The 19,680-nt window shown below is 37.4% G+C and overlaps 1 protein-coding gene across 3 annotated transcripts in view; it reads left to right on the top strand.

Annotated features, from left to right (window-relative positions):
* zgc:174356 (uncharacterized protein LOC100137120 homolog) overlaps positions 1-19,680 on the top strand; it is a 240,705-nt gene that overhangs the window by 31,217 nt on the left and 189,808 nt on the right. The window lies entirely within an intron of this gene.

The raw sequence follows: 19,680 nt of genomic DNA, 5'->3' as shown, positions 1-19,680 counted from the left end.
TTTGAGAATTATCCTTCTTGGTGACGTAAATATTCATTTGAACTTTGCTTGCTTTTCATGGACTTCTAACTTAAAATTTGAAATGTTCTTTAGTGCATTGGTTTTCCTTATACATATGGACACATACTAGACATTGTTCTGATGATTCAAACATCTCAAGCCCCTCCGGTTCTGTCGTAGGTGCTTATTAAACTCACTTTTGATACTCCGATATTTAATAAATTTATCAAAACAGCTATTTCCTGTCAAGACCTTAAGTCTATTTTTCACTTATCATTCTATAATACTATTGCTTTTACAACATCATAACTCTTGACTTACATTTAATGAGTATAATCTCTCATCTCTGCTACGCTTTATAATTTAGTCCCTCTCAACGCCAAGGTTGTTCCTTGAACCCACACTACTATGTTGCAAAAGGAAAGTCGTCAGACAGGACTTTGAGTGTCTTTATAAGAAAACTCAGCTTGCACTGCACTGGGTAACTTACAATGATCACATTAAACAATACATATATGCTGTTTCTACCACCAAGTATATTTTTAGCATTATAAATAAAGATTGCAATAGATCCAGTTCTCTTTTCATATTCATTAATAAACTCTTGCACCCCATCCTGTCTTCCACATTTCCTGGTTCTATTACATTGTGTAATGAGTTTCTTGAGTTTTTTCAAAATACAACCCATAGTATTTATGAACAACTACCATCTTGCCATTTATCTGACATTTTATTAGAAGCAGAATACCTCTATTTCTTAACACAGCCCAGACTTACATTCACTGCTCATATTCTGTCCTCTCATTTTTGGATCCAATGTCTTGTACTACAGTATAAACAGCTCTCTTGTTTCTGGTTTAATTCCTCTCTTTTTGAAAACTGTCAACCCTCCCTTGATTCTGCAGTTCCCAGTAATTATCAACTATTTCTAGCCTTCCTTTTCTTCTGAAGGTTCTTAGGAAGATCATGGCCTCTCAATCACAAGGACATATGGCTAGTAATAATTTGTATGAGCCTTTTCAGTCAGGTTTCCACTCCCATTAAAACACAGAAACTCTCTTCTTAAGGTTGTAAATGACCTCCTCCACTCTGCTGACTCTTGTCTTGTTAATATTTTACTCCTAATTGACCTTAGTGCTGCTTCTGATATAGTTAATCATAACATTTTACACTCCTGTCTTCAATCTTACCTTGGAATTTGTGGTAATGATTTAGCCTGTTTCAGATCCTACCTTACAGACAAACTGTATTTCATTTCTATTACAGAAATCTCACAATGCACCCGTTTCTCATGCTGTCCTGCAAAAAGGCCCACATGCTTCCCCTGGGCTCTGTTATTTGTCAGTAAGGTTTGCAGTTTCACTACTATGCAGGTGACACCCAAATATACCTAAACACCCAACACTCTCATCCCTTTCCACCTTTATCTCTGAAAAAAACTGAGATATTAAGCACTGGATGGTATGTAATTTTCTTAAATTAAATCAGGACAAGACAGGGGTCATGTTGGTCACAGGCTGCTTTTTCAAAGGTCAGTAATTTTTTTTTTAATAACTAAGGTGGTAGTATAGTTACTCCTTCCGGTACAGTTCATAATCTAGGTGTAATTTTTGATTCATTGCCACTAAAGTCTCATTCTGTCACCTATGGAAGTAAATACTGTAGGTTCCTTAACCATTCTTCACTTAATTTCCATGATGCAGAGATCATAATTCATGCATTAATTACCACACATCTGGATTACTCTAATTTGTTATATTATTGTCCCCATGTTAAATTTGTCAATAAACAGAACTTTGGCAGCCTGGCTACTCACTCACAATGGGAAATCTACACATATCCTTTTCCTTTCTAGTTACACTGGCTTGCAGTAATCCACCATATTTAATTTAAACTCCTCATATTTACATACAAAGTACTTAATGGCCTTATCCCTTATAATGTATACTAGTTTGTTCCCTCAGGTCTTCTGACACTGGTCTTCTTTCTGATCCCACACATAATAATCTACTGTGGGTCATTTAGTGTGACTGCTCCCAAACTGTGTGACACTTTTCCTCACCCAATATTGCCATATCTTTATTAAAACCTAACAATTTTATATTCTATAAATTATTTTGCAGTTTTGCAGTCTTACTGCTTCATATTTAACCTATAACTCTTTTGTTGTTTTCAAATTATTTATACTCTGTTGTGTTTCAGTTATGTCATCTCAAATATTTACCTGTATATATATATATAAAATTTAGTTTTAACAGGCTTTAGTTTAAGAATTAATTAATAGACAGATATTGCTGAGATCTGTTTATGTTAATCAGTTTCAAACTACTTTGTTTTCCAGTCTCTTTAAACAAATTTGTGTTTTAATGTGTAATTAGTGATTGGTAAAGTTTGTATCTGTACGTTACATAAGAACTGTTCGCATTGCTCTGTACCTGCAAACAATGAAGAGTGCTATACAAGTATAAACGTGATTGAATTGAATTAATTTTGTATTGTGACCTTAGGTTTGGGATATGATGCTATATAAATAAAACTTTCTATTACTATTTATAATTATTTTTCTGAAGTCACTTTGTTCTGAATAAAAAAGTTTATAAATTACCCTCTGAAGCAGATGGACAAGCATCTTGAACAGCAGTTTGACATTAGAGTTCTTTAGTGTTAATGGATGGTAACTTGAGCAGTCAGTGGCTATGACTGTCCTTACCTTATTTGAGTAATACAATAATTACAGCCTAATTAAATGAGGGGTTAAGGTTTGAGGTAGAAATGACTGAATTAAGCATATGGAAGAGCAGGGCCAGGAGGTGCTTCAAGAAAGCTGGCAAGAGCTTCGCAAAGATTTTTCAGGGCTCGTGGATTTCAGAGCCTCCTTTAGTTTAGTTACTGAGATAGAAATATCCAAGCAAAGGCCTTTGTCCATGAAAGCTCCAGAAAAGGTAAAGATTTAAGAAAGGAGTCAACAACATATGAACAAGACACAGGTTAAAAAAAAATATATACTGTATCTGAATTTGCAATAAGTCAAGCAAAATGACACCATTTATCAGCTAACTAGAAACATTACAATATGCAAGCTTTCGAGGCAACTCAGGCCCCTTCATCAGGCAAGACTATTTAAACAGTTTTCAAGTAACCTACTCATACACCTCCCTAATACATTGGTACCACTTCTGTTCAAATGAAACCAGTCACAGTGGAATAGGTCCCATTTGTTCCAGAAGAAGTCCCTTGACCAAGAATTGAGCAACACATCTGCGTTTCAATCCCCCTAATGACTGAGTCCCCCACTATTACTATTTCTCTTGTTTTCTGTTTTTTTGGTGATCCATTGGGGCTCCTCATTCCCACTATTCACCTCAGAGTTATTAAAACCACTATCTAGGTCCGCAAGTTCCTGGAAATTGTTGGAAACCATTGGAAAGTCTGAAGCTGATTCCCCTAGACAGCTTGCACCTCTTGCCTTGCACTTTCGTAAGCCTGCTATTTTTATTTCTCTGATCTGAAGGCTCTTCCCGTGCCACTTCTGGGGAGCACACTATCTCCCTAAAGGCCATCTGGGCAATATCTACCAATTCTTTACTACAATCCAAGCTAGTCATTGCCACCTCCAGTTCAGTGACCCTGGGTTTGAGGCACTGGATTAGGCACCATTTCCCATAAATATATGATTCCTAGAAGTAGTCTTCATCGAAGCCATCTTTCAAATGTCCAGCATCATACAGGACTTGCATTGTACTGGCCTTGTGATTAAAAGTTGTATTGGTGACAGTTAAGCTTTCTGAAAATTGAATATAACTTAATCTTGAGGTTAACAATCTACAGGGCCCTGTTGATACTCATTGGCCCTATCTAAGCACATGAAAATTATTTGATATTTCTCACTAAAAGATAACTATAGTAAAGTTTGTTAAATATTATCTAGTTTGTAACATCATTAAAGTTTACTAAAGTAATTAAAAAAAGATTAAATCAGTAAACAAAAAATAAAACTTTAAAACAATATTCCACATGTGCGCTCACCTCAGCAGCAGTCACCATTGCCAAAACCATATAATTGACGTGGCCTTGTGTTAGTACAGTGCAAACTGCCTAGGTAGACGAAAGTGTTTGGTTTTGTCACGAAGGGGTTTGAGCCATTTATACTCTGTTGTGAAAATGTTGTGCGTCAATCATTAAGTGTATGGTGTCTCTTTAAAATGAAGCATAAGAAAAAATTCAAGGACGAGGCAAAGCAGTAGAAAATTCGAGAAGCAAAGTAGTGTCTTCAAAACTCTATCCAACGCTAAAACTCAGGCTATAGTTTGTAGCTATAAACTCTCAGAATATATCACCTAATACAGAAAAACTTTTACAGGCTGGAGAGTATGTGAAAAAAGAAGCATCCCAGGCAATGCAGAGGTTTTATTTGATGGATTTTCAATCAAAGAAGCAGAATGTCCAGAATTAAGGATTTGTTTGTTTCAGCATATTTAAGAAATAGCAGAAAACATTAATTTCTAGCAATCAGCACTGACAGATGCCCCAGTGTTCAGTGTGGCTATGGAAGAAAATGAGGATATTAATGACATCTCATGTTTAGCAGTTGTTGCAAGATACTGCAACAGAATCACAATAAGAAATGACCTTTGCTTGTTTAGACCTAAGTATAGCCCTACTAAAGGAGAACGTGTGGCAAGAGCTTTTACCAATCATTTTTAAAAGAATAGATACAGACATGAAGAAAATATTTGCCATTACAACAAATGGTGCCTCTGCTATGGTGGGAAAGCAAAGTGGGTTTGTGAGTTAATTGAAAACCAGGTCTTTCATTCAATCGTGAAGTTTCATTGCATTATTCACCAGGACAATCTATATGCCAAAATATCGAAGTTTGAGTTTAACGTTCATATGAAAACAGTCATTAGAATTGTTAATTTTCTTATCGTTTCCTCGTCACTTACCATTTCAGTCATAAAAGAGAGAGATGGACAGAACCTCTCCACTGTCCTGTGACATGGCTCAGTTGTGGGATGGTTTTGGAGCAGTTTGTCAACTGGTTTTGATGTGATCTTCACATTTTTAGAAAAGAAGGATTTGAACTACCCAGAGTTAGAGGATAAGCTAGAATAACATGTTTTTGATGGACAATACAAGACTTCTCAACACTCTCAATCTGCAGTAATAAGGCACAGGCCAAAGTGAGTTAGCTTTATTTGACACATGAAAAGCATTTCTGGTAAAAATTAAAGTATTCTCTAGTAATACTCAAACTGACAGCTTTCATTATTTTAGTCACTTAAGGGCATTGTCATCACATCAGCCTGTGAACCCCAGTAACATCAAGTTATGTTCAGGAACTTGAAATGGAATTCTCACCTGATTTCAAGACTGTGAGCAAAATGGCTATTTTTTTTTTTTTATTAATTAATAGAACTTCCTGTTTAAATGGATGGCATTTGATGTGTTCGAAATGCAGCAGATTAGACTCAAAACATTTACAGTGTATACATGTAAATTCACAGAGCTCCATAAAACACTTGAAAACACTCTCACTGGCCAAACAGCATCCATTATGGCTTGTTAGGAGTCTGACAGACGTATTCTCATGATTGAAAATGGTAACCTTTGCATTCATTTCTGCATTTGGATCCACTTATGTGCAAACAGATTTTTTCAACCTGAAGACAGTGAGAAGTTCTACTTCCAAAAAAATCGTACAAACCAAACATAGCATAACCGAGCTATGAAAAAAAGGGACAGGAATCTTGCTGAAACTGTAAATCTAATTTACTGCTCAGTACAAGATAACAGTAAACTTGAACATATTTTGTATGTGCACCAGTTAATATAATAGTGATTAAGACAACTTTAACTTGCCATTAACAGTAAAACTGAGTCTAAAAATTGAAAGTAAGCTATATTCTATTTTCCACTGGTATGTGGAAGAGGATGCCAACCCCTGATCTAGGTGGATGGGGGTGGATGAAGTGGTTTCAATGTCTATGTAAAGCACTTTGAGTAGGTTATAAAAGTGCTATATAAATCAAATTATACAATTAATAAATTATTAATTAGATATACCCTCAGGTTGATTGCTATGTAAATTGTCCTGTGTGGATATGTACGAGTGTGCCCAGTATTGGTGCAGTGCTGTTTCCTGCTCTGTGCTCAATCTTGTTTGGTCAGAGTATAGGATTCTGCAGCTGCTTGCAGACAACATTGGCTTGACATAATGGATAGATGTTTGAATAAAACTTTTTAATTTTACCAATTTTAAAATTGTTGCAGTGTAATTATTTAAATGACATTAGTACATTGTAAGGTTTCTGAACTTTTTTGGGACCCCCCCCGGCATGGGATGACATGCCGTAATGCGTTTGTGGTGGGCTGCTTATCCATCATCAAGACAAACCGCAGGTTTGCAGCATAGCACTGCAGAAACAACAAGCCGGTCGTGGTCGCGCTATAAGTGCTTGTTGATGATGGGTGATGCAAGGAATATTATAAATGCAGGGAACAGTATAATTTGGCAATTGATCTGGTGCTGACCCTGCCTGTTTGCTGTGTCAGTGTATAGAAGAGTAGTAGATCACGCTACAAAAAATAACCATTATGTTCCTGTTTCAAATTGAATAAAGCTGGTTTTGCTAAAGTTCTGAGACTCAGCCTTGTTTTTGGGGTGCAAGACAGTGACTCATGCTCCACAACATCTAGAAAAATGGTATTAGGCCTAGTACAAATCAATTTTCCTTATTAGATACAATCAACATAATAAACACAGCTCATTTTCAATATTAATATTTAATGCTGTTAATGCCACTGTACTAAAATTAAAAGCAAATACAAAACGAGTGACACTCAGAGGTAGGCTGCACATACTTATTGGATGTTTCTGCAATTGGGACTACCAAATTCATAGTTCACTAGAAACATTTTACATAATAATGATGTAGCAGTGACTATAAATACAAAAGAGCAGTAAATTTGCCTGCAAGGTTTAGGAAAAACAATTCACATTAGAAATTCTGTTTCTAGGTGAAATAGTAATACCCCCCTACAATTGCTTAGTGAGCTATAACCAGCTATTCACAGTCTATCAGGACTGCATACTTAAGCATAAATGATAATCAGTTTGAGACGGTTAATTTGATGGGCACAGTCACCCAGCTGAGACAAATTGTTTGCTTATTACAGTTAAGTGCTGTGCATTGTTGCGCACAAGGGCTGAGAGTACAAAAATAGCTATTGGATTTACACAAAAATGCATACACAGCTGCATCTCGGAGTCAACAAAAAATTTAAGGAAAGATTGGATTTCAACATTTGGCAGACTTTTAAAAAAAGTAACTAAATCTACCAAAAAAGTACACATTTTTATTATAACAACCTGATTTCTTTACAACTCTTTTGTCAGTGTTTCTTTGAATGTACAGTATTGCTTTGTAGTAGTTTTAGGCAATCGCATAGTAAAATATAAAATTAAACAACATATGCACTTCCTGTTTTGTGATATAGTTACTTTAGTTTAAGAAGGCAGAGCAGTTGAAATACTTAGTTTTATGCTGTCATTCACTTTTTTCTTACCTCTTCAGAATAGTTCAGACGTGTGACATCATAGAAGTAACTAATAACCAAACTTTTATTTTTTAATAACTGCTGTAAAAGAGCAATTTGAAGCCATTTATCATTTAGCAATATTAAAACACCTTGGTTATAATAAAAAAGAATAACTCTGAGTTCGGAATGGAGGTTCTACAGTCAAGATGTAGAAAAAAAAACAGTTATTACATTTCGCTGCAGATGGCTTAGCTACACTGACTTACCGCCATATACAGAATCATCTTTAACTCCTAGGTTGACCATCTAATCTTGGCACTGGCATAACTGTGATACTTCTTACTGTTCTCAGTGCCTTGTAAAATAAATGTTGTACTGTACAAAGCATTATATGACTACTATTATTTATATGCTTATTATTTACAGTATTTACAGTACATTACATGAATGCTATTACTAATATAAACTGTCAATTCAATCTCCAATGATCTGCTTTGAGCAAACATATGAAATTTGCCACTAAAGTAAATCCTTATTATCATTACCAGCTGACACACAAACAGAACTTGGTTTAAAAGTCCTGACATACTCCTAATTTGCCTATTAGTTACCCAAAAAGATGGCAAAAAAGGTGCACAAGCAAAAAAGAAAATAACTATTAACATATGGAATAAAATGCTTTAAAATATTTAATTTATTTAATACCAAGAATATAGTTTGACTTCTCTGACACATCGGGAAAGCAGCTGATATGCAGTCCATGCTTGCTGGGATGCTTTTTAGTGCCTTAAAATAACTGCCATTACCCAACAATGGCCATCTTAGATCCTCAAAACAAAACTCCACAACAGTTTATATTCTTTTATTCCATTATTTGGAATCAATTTGGACTTATGAATTTGACTTCTGATGGTGTGTAAACTAAATTCATTGCCAAAAAAGTTTCTGTATGTTTTATCTGTAGATAGACAGAATTTGACATGTTGATTTTAAAGTGTGATCATTCTAAATAGTTAATTAGGAAATTGCTGCAATGGTTTTGTTAGTAAGTCCTTTCAGGGGCAACATGACTCTAAAATTAAAGTTTGACAGCTCAGACATATTATGAATATATGACAGCAGTCAATCTTATTTTTCTATTATTATGTCTCACTATTTCAGGTGACATTTAAGTGTTTATTTAAGCAACATATAAGGCCAGAAATGCACAATATTCTATCTTACCACTATTTCTAATGACAATTAAAGCATTCATTAATCTGTATATGACTATATTAATCTGTATTTTGTACTATACTCTGCTTTCTATGAAATGACTGAAAGTAAGAATGTATCAATTAAAATAAAATGTGTAAGAAGGATTACTTAAATCCATGCGGTCTGGTTTTTGACTGTTGTCATTGCTGCTGTCTTTTTCAAGCATGATCAAAGTCCTTTGAGCATGAATTAGAACAAAGATATTGCAACAGACATGAAAGCCGCACATGAGAACTGTCAAAATGGTCCCTTCTGAAATATTTCATGCTGACAGTTTTTTGATTCATGAAGGATGTATTAAGTTTGGAAAGAAAAAAAAATTAGGAATTAATTTTTTCAGAGGTTATCTAACATTTTTAGATTTTTGGCTTTAAGATTAATAATTCTGGAAAAGTAAAATTGTCTAGCAATGTTAGCATCTTTTTTGCCACTAAGTAAGTAAGTTCTGTGTCTTAAGGTTACAGGTTGCACTTTGCCTTACTGTTTTGTGCTACAGTGTTATGTTCTGTGTTGCTGCTGGAGCAAATTCATTTTCTCTTGGGGTTCAATAAAGCACTTTCTACCTGTTTATTGTGAACTCTAAAGGGTGCTCTTGAGTTGTTTGCAAATGATGCCCAAAGAAGCCAGAAATACAAACCAGAAGGATTTCATTACAAAAGATAGATTTAAAGGCAGAGAGTTCCCAAAAGAACAAATTCAATTTAAAACAGTAACTTCTATTCTACTAATAAGCCTAATTATCAAGGTGCTGGATTCTAACTACTATGCGAGTTTGTTTGTTCTACTGCCCACAACTACAAACAGCACTTCCTGGTTTCCTTAATCAAACCACTACACTGCTTTTATTGTCATTGGCCTGTCCCTCTCCCACCATTGCTACTGTTCTACCTCTAGCTTATGGATCGGGGTGGCTAACTATGATCTTAGAGAGCTGCAGTGGCTGCAGGTTTTTGTTCCAACCCTATTGCATAATTAGAAGCCAACGCTCACCAATAACATCTTATTTAATTTCATGGCTTGTTAGTGTTTTAACTCTGAAATGTCAGTTAATTCTTAAATGATAAGATTTTTTTCTTTTCTAATGATACATGTATCATCCAAGTGATTTGAAGCCTGAAACGGACAAGTAACTTTTAGTTCTTCACTTTCTCTTCAGTTTCCTTTTGAGTAAATCAAATGGTAAATAATGAATACACACAGGTGGAAATTAAAACATGCTAGATGTAGAACTGCTGGTTACTTTGTCATTTGCATCTTATTGTTAATAATGAGCCCTTAAAATGATGAATACAGCTGTATAAGACTAAAATAAGCAATTAAGGGTTATACATCTTAACAAGTGAGACAACTAAAATGAAGCAGAAAAATGTTACTTGGGCAATTAGTGCTTCATCAGCAGTGAATGACTTCTCATGAATCAATTGGGTTAGAACAAAAATCTGAAGCCACTGTGGCTCTCCAGTATTGACATTCCTCGGTCCAGATTTAAAGGGTCTGAGTTTTAAATAGCAAATAAATTAAGTTAATGAATGGCAGTAACTAGTAACTAAATAAGAAAATGGTTAGAATGAAAACCAGTAGCCACTGTGACTCTCAAGGATTGGAGTTGGCCACCCATGTTATAGATTGTCTGGAAGGGAATTTTAAGCTTGAGAAAGGTATCATATCTATTACCTGGCTCCTGTCTTGTACTGCATTAAAATACTTCTCAGTTAGACTGTGTCCACCTCAAAACCTACTCATCTCACTCTAAGATTCCCATGATTCAATAGTATTTGAATGCACAATATTAAGTTTTTCTGTATCTTTTGTATGAAGAGTTGTAGTATTAAAATTGTCTAACCAGTTGATCACATTGCTGCTTTTAATGTATGTAAATATAAGGTATTAGACATAGGAAGTAAAAATGTAGATTTGAATACACAATGGGAGGTCTGAAACTTGAAATTACTCCTTATGAGAAAGATATCAGAGTCACAGTAGACTCATCACTATGTATATCCAGACAGAGTACAAAAGTGAGGTAACTCATGAGTCCTCAGCTGGAGTATTGCATATAGTTTTATCTCCAGGATACAAAAAGACATAGCAGCGCTAGAAACATTACAGTGGAGAAATACTAGACTGATTCCAGGGCTGTGTGGTATACATTATGAGGAAAGATTGAAGGAGTTTAAGTAAACGGCAGTTAAGAGGTGACATGGTTGTGGTTTTAAATTTATGAATGGAATTGATATCTTGGATCCAGTGGACACAGTTAGAAATTTATTAGAGGTAAGTAAATTTCACACAAATGTTCGGAGATTTTTCTTCATACAGAAAACCATAGACAAATGGAATAAATTATCAACTAGGGTTGAAGAGATTTAGCCTTTGGATTATATTAGATTAGATTTGTGACCCTGTAGTTAGGAGATAGCGGGTTGGATAATGGATGGACGGATAGATTAGATTAGATAAAATAACTATTTATATTAATCCCAAGGGAAAATTCACATGCATACCGCATCAGAAAAATAAAAAAAGGGTATAGACTCATAGGACAAATAATACAGCCAATCAATCAATCGATATGTAAATAAAAAGAAATACATAATACATAAATATTGTTCAGACATTTCAAAATGGTATTTCAAAATAAACTTAACAAGAGCCCTAGGAAAAAGCACTGAAATTCTTGAGTGCATTGTACAGCAGCACACCATGGTGGAATGAGCCTGTGGCAAATGTGTTCCAACAACTGTTCCTCCTAGAGAGGATGATGGTGCTTTGTCATGATGCCATCCAATTTTGCCACCATCCCCTTTTCCACAACAACTTCCAGTGTGTCCAAGGTTCATCTTTCTTGATACGTTTATTCAGGCACTGTACTTCTTTTGCGCTCAGGTTACTTCTCCAGGAGACCACAACATAGAACACCAAACTGACTACTATGGACTAATAGAACATTTCCAGTAACTTGCTGCACACATTTAAAGACTGTAGTCTCCTTAGGGATCTTCAAAATCCCACTTGATGTTATTCTGGAAACCAAGCTTTGGTGTCCTGAATGGCCTGTTCTCATGAGAATTGTCCAAATGTTCTAATGTTTATTCTCATGAGAATTGTCTTAATGTTCTAATGTTTACTGTATATGATATTGTGAATTCTGACTTACTCTGAATAAGACTTTAGAAAGCAGTAGAAACAGACTAACATCTTTTATACCTTCCCTTTTTCCTACATGTATAGTGATTACAACTGCAGAGTCTGCAGGAGAACTGTCTCGATCCTCAGGGACCAGGGAAATCCCACCCACCCCCACCCACCCCCAACACGAACTGTTCACAATTCTACCCTCAGGCAGGAGGTATAGAAGTATGAAATGCAGGACTTCCAGGCTAAAGAACTCTTTCTTTCCCAAAGCCATTAGACTCCTGAATAACTGACTGGAGTTTATAACCATGGTTCACCTCATTCTATTTACCTCACACAACTGTATTTGACGTGTCCTTCACACACCTACCTGCACAATTACACTTTATACTTCGATTCTGTTTTTATACTTTATGCTGCCTCTGTTACTTATTATCTATCTGCTACTTATTATTTGTGTTTATCTTTATACATTGGTTTGTCATTTGGTGTGGACAGCAAAGAAAGAATTTCACTGTACAGGGAAACGTGTTTCCTTACTGTGCACATGACAATAAACTTTGAACTTTTCATAGAAAGTGCTTAGGTGTAGAACGCAACTTTGCATGGTAAATGCATATATACCATTTATTGTTGTGAAAACTCCATGGTGTTTGCTTTGCCTCGAGTTTGGAGAAATCAGGGAAGTGTTCACGTATATCGTCTAACTCGGAGAAATGCTTTGAAGTCAATAGGGAAGGACTAACATAACTAGATTTGACTGGATTATAATGGAGCATCATCTTTAAAGTGTCCCTGAGGGCTAGAGAAATGTCTGTCAGCTATACTGGACCGATTATTGTGGCCAAAAGGATTATCTGAGCTGCAACCACTGCATGACCGTGCCTCTGTGAGATCAAAGAAGAAAGAACGCATTCACTCCTTGGGGCGATCAGTGTACATAGAGCTAACTAGTCACTCACCATTCAGTGACTGCAGCAATTCCCAACCTGTATAAGACTGGGCCGTTAAGTCTGGAAAAAATTCTCTCCACGCATCCATCAGATTGCCACTACCATGGCTGCTGCTGCTGTTGCTGCTAATGAGAGCTCTCTGATGGACATGTGAAGAGGTAGCAGGGAGGTAAAAATGGGGTACACCTCAAGCAGCTTGCTGGTATGGATAGAACGGAGGTGTCACATTCCTCCATTTCTGCTGGCTGGGCTCCATAAACTCCCCCATCTTGGCTTTGTACTAGTGGTCTTGTAGGGTGGCCAGCCAGTAATTGTCCCTCTGTTTTATAGCTTTAATTCGGGTATCCCTCTTAAGGTATTGCATTATATGAGCAGCCATGTTGTAGAGTTGCCCCATCCCCACCACTTCCTGACTATCTTGTTCCTCCTTCTCCTTCTCCTACTCCTGCTGCTCGGTGTTCCTCCATCCCCTGACAATAGGCACTGCCCTCCTCCTCCTCCTGGAGTGCCCCTGCCCTGCTGGGCTGCCTACTGGGTATGTCCTCCTCCTCCTTAGCACCCTCTACTACTTCGAGCAGGCCAGCTGGTGTCCTGTCCAGAAGGAAACACTAGTGTGAGCACATCATTCCAGCCAGCAATGTCCCGGCTGACAAACTAACTGGCCTGCTTGAAACTGAGCCAGAACATAGCAGAGCTGCCACATAAAATATCCTATTGGCAGTGCTTGACCCCTGGTACCCTGCTCTACCAGGCAGGGATTCAATGCCCTTTGCTGTTCCCACAGCTGTTCTACCACATACAGGATGTAGCATTGCTGCATCACAAACCAACCTGTGGGGGGTACAGGTGGTGGTGCTGTTGAATGTTCATGAATGACCCCAATGAAGAGTGCGGTGTGTAGAAAAAAGTCTCCAAAGTATTAAAGTCATTTGCTTATTGTTTTGTAATTAATATATCAAAATATGATTTAAAAAGTGGGTTTACAAACAATTTCAATGATTATCTTTTTGTAATCATTGGAATGTTAGAATTTAAAGTTATGCTGTAGTTGATTAGTATTTTACTATATATTGCTACATGCTATTACTATACATGTGACATGCAGTGTAGAGAAAGTCACATATTTTAATACAATAATATATCTTAATAAACATTCAGCTAATCCAGTAGCAAAATAAATTTAACATATAGAAGTCAAAGTCTGTAGGACTAGCAAAAGTTAGTCCAATGCAAAATTACATCTTCTCTTAATAAAATAGCAAATTATAGTTGAAATACACCAAGCTGGTGAAAAACAAATACAATACCACTGTAATCATGAGGAGTCAATTATAACACACATACATGTGCTCTATACAAGAAACATATCGAAATGAGACTGCAAATGTGATAAAACTTGCGTTTTAAGTCTGTTTCAGTGAACATCTGACAAAGAAATGAATGCACAGCTGGTTCTTGTAGTTTGCTATTATAAATAGCAGCGCTTAACTGTGTGTCTGATTGCTTGTTAAAAGGGGAACACATGATTATTGAAATAACATGACGTTATTGACATGATGACAGATATAAATAGATACATGGCAGAGAATGAAGGAACAAAAAACTGAAAATGTGTAATTTCAACATTTTACTGCTTCTATAAATGTATCAAGTATTAAAATACCCCCTAACACCCTGAGGGTTTTTTCAGCAATCTCCACCTGAGGGGAGGTACCCCAAAATAAAGCCTTATTATTCAAAAAATAAAGGCAAGACAATTTTTCACTAAAACCTGACAATTACTTCTAAAATGTGATAAAATCTGTGTTTGTGTTAAATTTAAACATTCCTTTACTTAGAAACTGCTGGTAAACTCTGGAAACAAAACAGGTGCTCACAGTATTTTTTGCTTCCTTTTTCAAATTTTGGTTTTCTGATACAATATATCTCATGTACAAGTAATGCCAGGGCAATTTTCTCACCTCTGAGGTATGATCTGTAATAGCCTAAAGTATCTTGTTGATAACATAAAGAAATATATGTTTACAGCATTTGGCACCATGGGTCCTTCAACACTTCAATTGGGGATCCAGGCTGAGAACAATTTTATTTCACATAAAAAAGTAACTCCTATAAAAACTCTGAAATATAAATGCCATTGTGTAGATGTGAAGAGATGTGCATTGTAATATACAGACACAATATATATATAATATAAACATAATCTATACTAATAAAAGGCAAAGCCCTCACTGACTCACTCACTCTCTCACTCACTCACTGACTGACTGACTGACTGACTCATCACTAATTCTCCAACTTCCCGTGTAGGTAGAAGGCTGAAATTTGGCAGGCTCATTCCTTACAGCTTACTTACAAAAGTTGGGCAGGTTTCATTTCAAAATTCTATGCGTAATGGTCATAACTGGAACCTATTTTTCTCTATATACTGTAATGGACGTTAGCTCGACGGCCGTGGGGGGCGGAGCTGTGTGTGACATCATCATGCCTCCCACGTAATCACGTGAACTGACAGTGACCGCAGTACGTAGAAAAGAAGGAATAGCTCCCAAAGAGCGCTGAAGAAAAATGCAGAATACTTTATTTGCGAGATACAAGTTTAATGAGAAGACATGAGGTATAAACTTTAAGAGACTTTGGATCACTTTGTAATGGAGTTCAAATTGCTGTAGCGAGAAACTTTTAAGTGCCGAGTCTTAGCTAACATTAAATAAAGCAGTGGACATCCCAACATCACACAAGAGAGCAGCTCACGTGAACTAACTGAATGCAGTACAAGTGATCACTTCCATGCATCAAACCTGTTCAAAAAACGCATTACACAATTGACAAGGTAGGAAAAGAATATGCTCCGAGTTGAGCTCCACAGCTAACGCGGTCTTGCGGAAGCAACTTCGTCACGCTGCCACCAAATACTCACAGAAAAATCCACAAGTTAATACACACGCTGCCTCTAGAGTTTCTCCACACTCAATGTATTCCTTGCGTCCCCTTTATACCCTCTGATCTCCCATTTCAATTCAGATGCCTCCAATTTCCAGTAAGGCTCTGCTGCGCGAATACAAGTAATAAGTCTCAGGGACAGATCCTACAAAATGATGCCATTGATTTCAGATAAAATTGCTTTTCTCCTGGACAACTATAAGTTGCATTCTCAAGAGTGACCTCGCGCAGCTTCGTCATATTACAACCGGAGTGCAGCCAGAAACTTTTAAGTGCCGGGTCTTAGCTAACATTAAATAAAGCCGTGGACATCGCAACATCACACAAGAGAGCAGCTCACGTGAACTGACTGAACGCAGTACGAGTGATCAATTCCATGCATAAAACCTGTTCAAAAAATTCCTTACACAATTGACAAGGTGATGGCTTTATATGTCGTTCATTTATAAAACAGCAGAGAAGCTGTGTAAAGGCTGTTTCACAAAAAACCAGTGGAGCGTCTTATATGAGCAGGCAGTCAGCTAAAGAAGGGAATCAATAAATATCTATATAATCATAATAAACGAGCAAAAAATAACGTACAAGCCGCGGATTAAATAAAGGAAATGGGTACCTGAACAGTAAAGTAAGTCTTGAATAGCTACACAATAACTATAAGAATCATAATAAACGAACAATAAAACCGTACAGAACCACGAAGCAAGGAGAAACGATGGCCTTATATGGCGTTCATTTATAAAGCAGCGGAGAAGCTGTGTGAAGGCAGCCACACAAAAAAAACAGCAGAGTGCCACACTCTGAACGTATTCCTGGCATCACCGTTATACCCTCTGATCTCCCATTTCAATTGAAATGCCTCAAATTTCCAGTAAGGCTCTGCTTCGCGATGACAATTAATAAGTCTCAGGGACAGACCCTACAAAAGGTTGCCATTGATTTGAGGCAGCATTGCTTTCCTGGACAAAACTATACGTTGCATTCTCAAAAGTAATATCTATACTAATAAACGGCAAAGGCCTCACTGACTCACTCACTCACTCACTCACTCACTCACTGACTGACTGACTGACTCATCACTAATTCTCCAACTTCCCGTGTAGGTAGCAGGCTGAAATTTGGTAGGGTTATTCCTTACAGCTTCCTTACAAAAGTTGGGCAGGTTTCATATCGAAATTCTACGCGTAATGGTCATAACTGGAAGCTGTTTTTCTCCATTTACTGTAATGGAGATGAGCTTGAAACCCGTGGGGGCGGAGTTTCATGTGACATCATCACGCCTTCCACGTAATCACGCAGTACGTAGAAAACCAGGAAGAGGCCCAAAAAGCACTGAAGAAAACATGCATTATATAATTAAGAAGGCAGCGAAACAATAAGAAGCGCGCGAGTGACATATACAACCATATTCATGAGTTCTGCTACTTCGGAAACAAAGCACGATGTAAACCTAAACTTTAAATTAAGTTCATAGACAGGCTGTCGCTGGCGTTTGTAATTTAGTGCCTACCCATATAAGGTCGTCCGTCAGCGGCAATCCAATAGCAAACTCCCACTAAATATTCACGGGTGAAGGACTGTGCTTATGGAGAGGAAGATGAGATGGTCAGGGTGGTGTTTGACACAAACTCTGCGAGAGAAAGTTTTAAGTGCCAGGACTAAGGTAACATTAAATACAGCCATGGACATAGCAGGAGATGGCACCAGCACAGCTGGGAAACTTCGATGCATGTACACCGAGGCTCACGTGAACTGACGCAGTGCACAGACAAAAGCAACAGTTCCAAAGAGCTGAACAAAAAACGAATTACACAATTGAAAAGGCAGCAAAAAAATATGAAGCGTCTGATACATACAAGCATATTCATAAATGTAGCTACTGTGGAAACAAAGCACACGGTGGAAAAAGTCAATGTCCCGCTAAAGGAAGACAGTGTAAAAAACCCGTGCATGCAGTGTGTCAGGTCTCAGATAAAGAAGAAGACGAGCTGTTTATTGATGCAGTAAGAAACGAATCGATGAATGAAACCTGTCATCTTTACAACGATTGACAAACACGGAATGTAACTTGAACACAACACATCCTACAAATACGAACCTGATTGAAAGAAATAATGATAATCAAATCCTTGATGACAGCAACACTCAGTAAAACTCACAAAACAAATACTGTATATTGACAGTCATGTTACGTTATTTTTAAAATGTTCCCTTTTCTTTTTCATAGCTTCTTTAACACACTACGTCTCCGCTGCGATACGCGGGTATATATATATGTATATATATATATACCCCGATCTACATACTCGAATAATGGATACTTTATTCGCCATCAATGATTGTTTTGGTAAAGCCATACTCAGTGTATTCATTAGATGAAGGTAAAAAGTAAGAGCGAGGGAGGATGACTTATTGAGGCATGCAGGCTGTAGTGCTCGCGTCAACTCTATCTGAATTGCGCGATCACATTTGAAAAAATATATCTTTTCAAGTTCTATTTAGTCCATATGTGTCTCAAGGGCCGCGGGCCACATCCAGCCCGGCGTGTACTTGTATCCGGCCCGTGAGATCATTTTATATACTGTATTATTTATATTAATGGCCCGGGTATATGAAGCGCTGGTAACACAATAAACTACAGATCCCATAATGCAGCGCTTCAGCTGCCTTGCCGAACACTTACCGTGTTAATCAAGTCTAGCTTATGATGCTGCAAGTTATTGCGAAGCTAGCTCACACGATGCTGAAGAGAAAAGTTGATTCTGAAAATAGAGCCTTTAAAAACCGATGGGAGGCTGAGTATATGTTTACTGAACCCGTGTGTCTCATTTGTGGAGCTAATGTGGCTGTAATTACAAAATTTAATCTAAGACGGCACTATGAGACAAAACATCAGGGTAACCTAAAAGACCTGAATGCAATGCAGAAGATACAGAAAGCAGAAGAATTAAATAAGAATCTGACACTTCAGCGGACGTTTTTACCCGTGCACAATCACAAAGTGATTTCAAGTGAAGCTGCTTTTATGGGAGACACAAATGCACCAGTGCAACTTGCCCCACTTTCCCTGTTGCCAAGTAATGTTGAACCAAGTCGTCACTACGGTGTTCCCAAAATACGCACTTTGCTGATAAACTGAGCGCACTGAGTTTGCACGGCGCTTTGGTGACTTTGAAGAACAAAAAAAGTCCGTCTACATGCGGCTCGAACCTTGTGCATGTTTGGTAGCACATATCTGTGTGAGAAGCTCTTCTCAGTGATAAAGAGTAACAAAACAGCACACAGGAGTCGCCTCACTGATGAGCACCTGCAATCCATCCTGAGAATCTCCACAACACAGAACCTCACACCAATTATTAAAGGAACACTTTCAAAACACATCAGATCTCAATGGGAAAAAGAAATTCTCCTCGATATCTATACTGATATAGACTGGGTAATGTGTTAGGAACGAAAGGATGCCACATCGTTTGATGGAAATGAAAATGATCAACCTACAGAGCCCTGAATTCAAAGACGCCCCAAAATCAGAGTGAAAAAATTATGTGGCAGGCTAGTCCATTTTGCCAAAATTTAATTGCAGCAACTCAAAATTGTACGCAGCACTTTGTATGGCCCCTGTGTTCTTGTATACATGCCTGACAACATGTGCATGCTTCTAATGAGATGATAGATGGTGTTGTGGGGGATCTCCTCCCAGATCTGGACCAGGGCATCACTGAGCTCCTGGACAGTCTGAGGTGCAACCTGGTGGCATTGGATGGACCAAAACATAATGTCCCAGAGGTGTTCTATTGGATTTAGGTCAGGAAAGTGTGGTGGCCAGTCAATGGTATCAATTCCTTCATCCTCC

Source organism: Polypterus senegalus, chromosome 3, assembly GCF_016835505.1.
Source record: "Polypterus senegalus isolate Bchr_013 chromosome 3, ASM1683550v1, whole genome shotgun sequence".
Lineage (NCBI taxonomy): Eukaryota > Metazoa > Chordata > Cladistia > Polypteriformes > Polypteridae > Polypterus > Polypterus senegalus.
The sequence above is the reverse complement of the archived record's forward strand: the minus strand, read 5'-3'. Positions and strand labels throughout refer to the sequence as shown.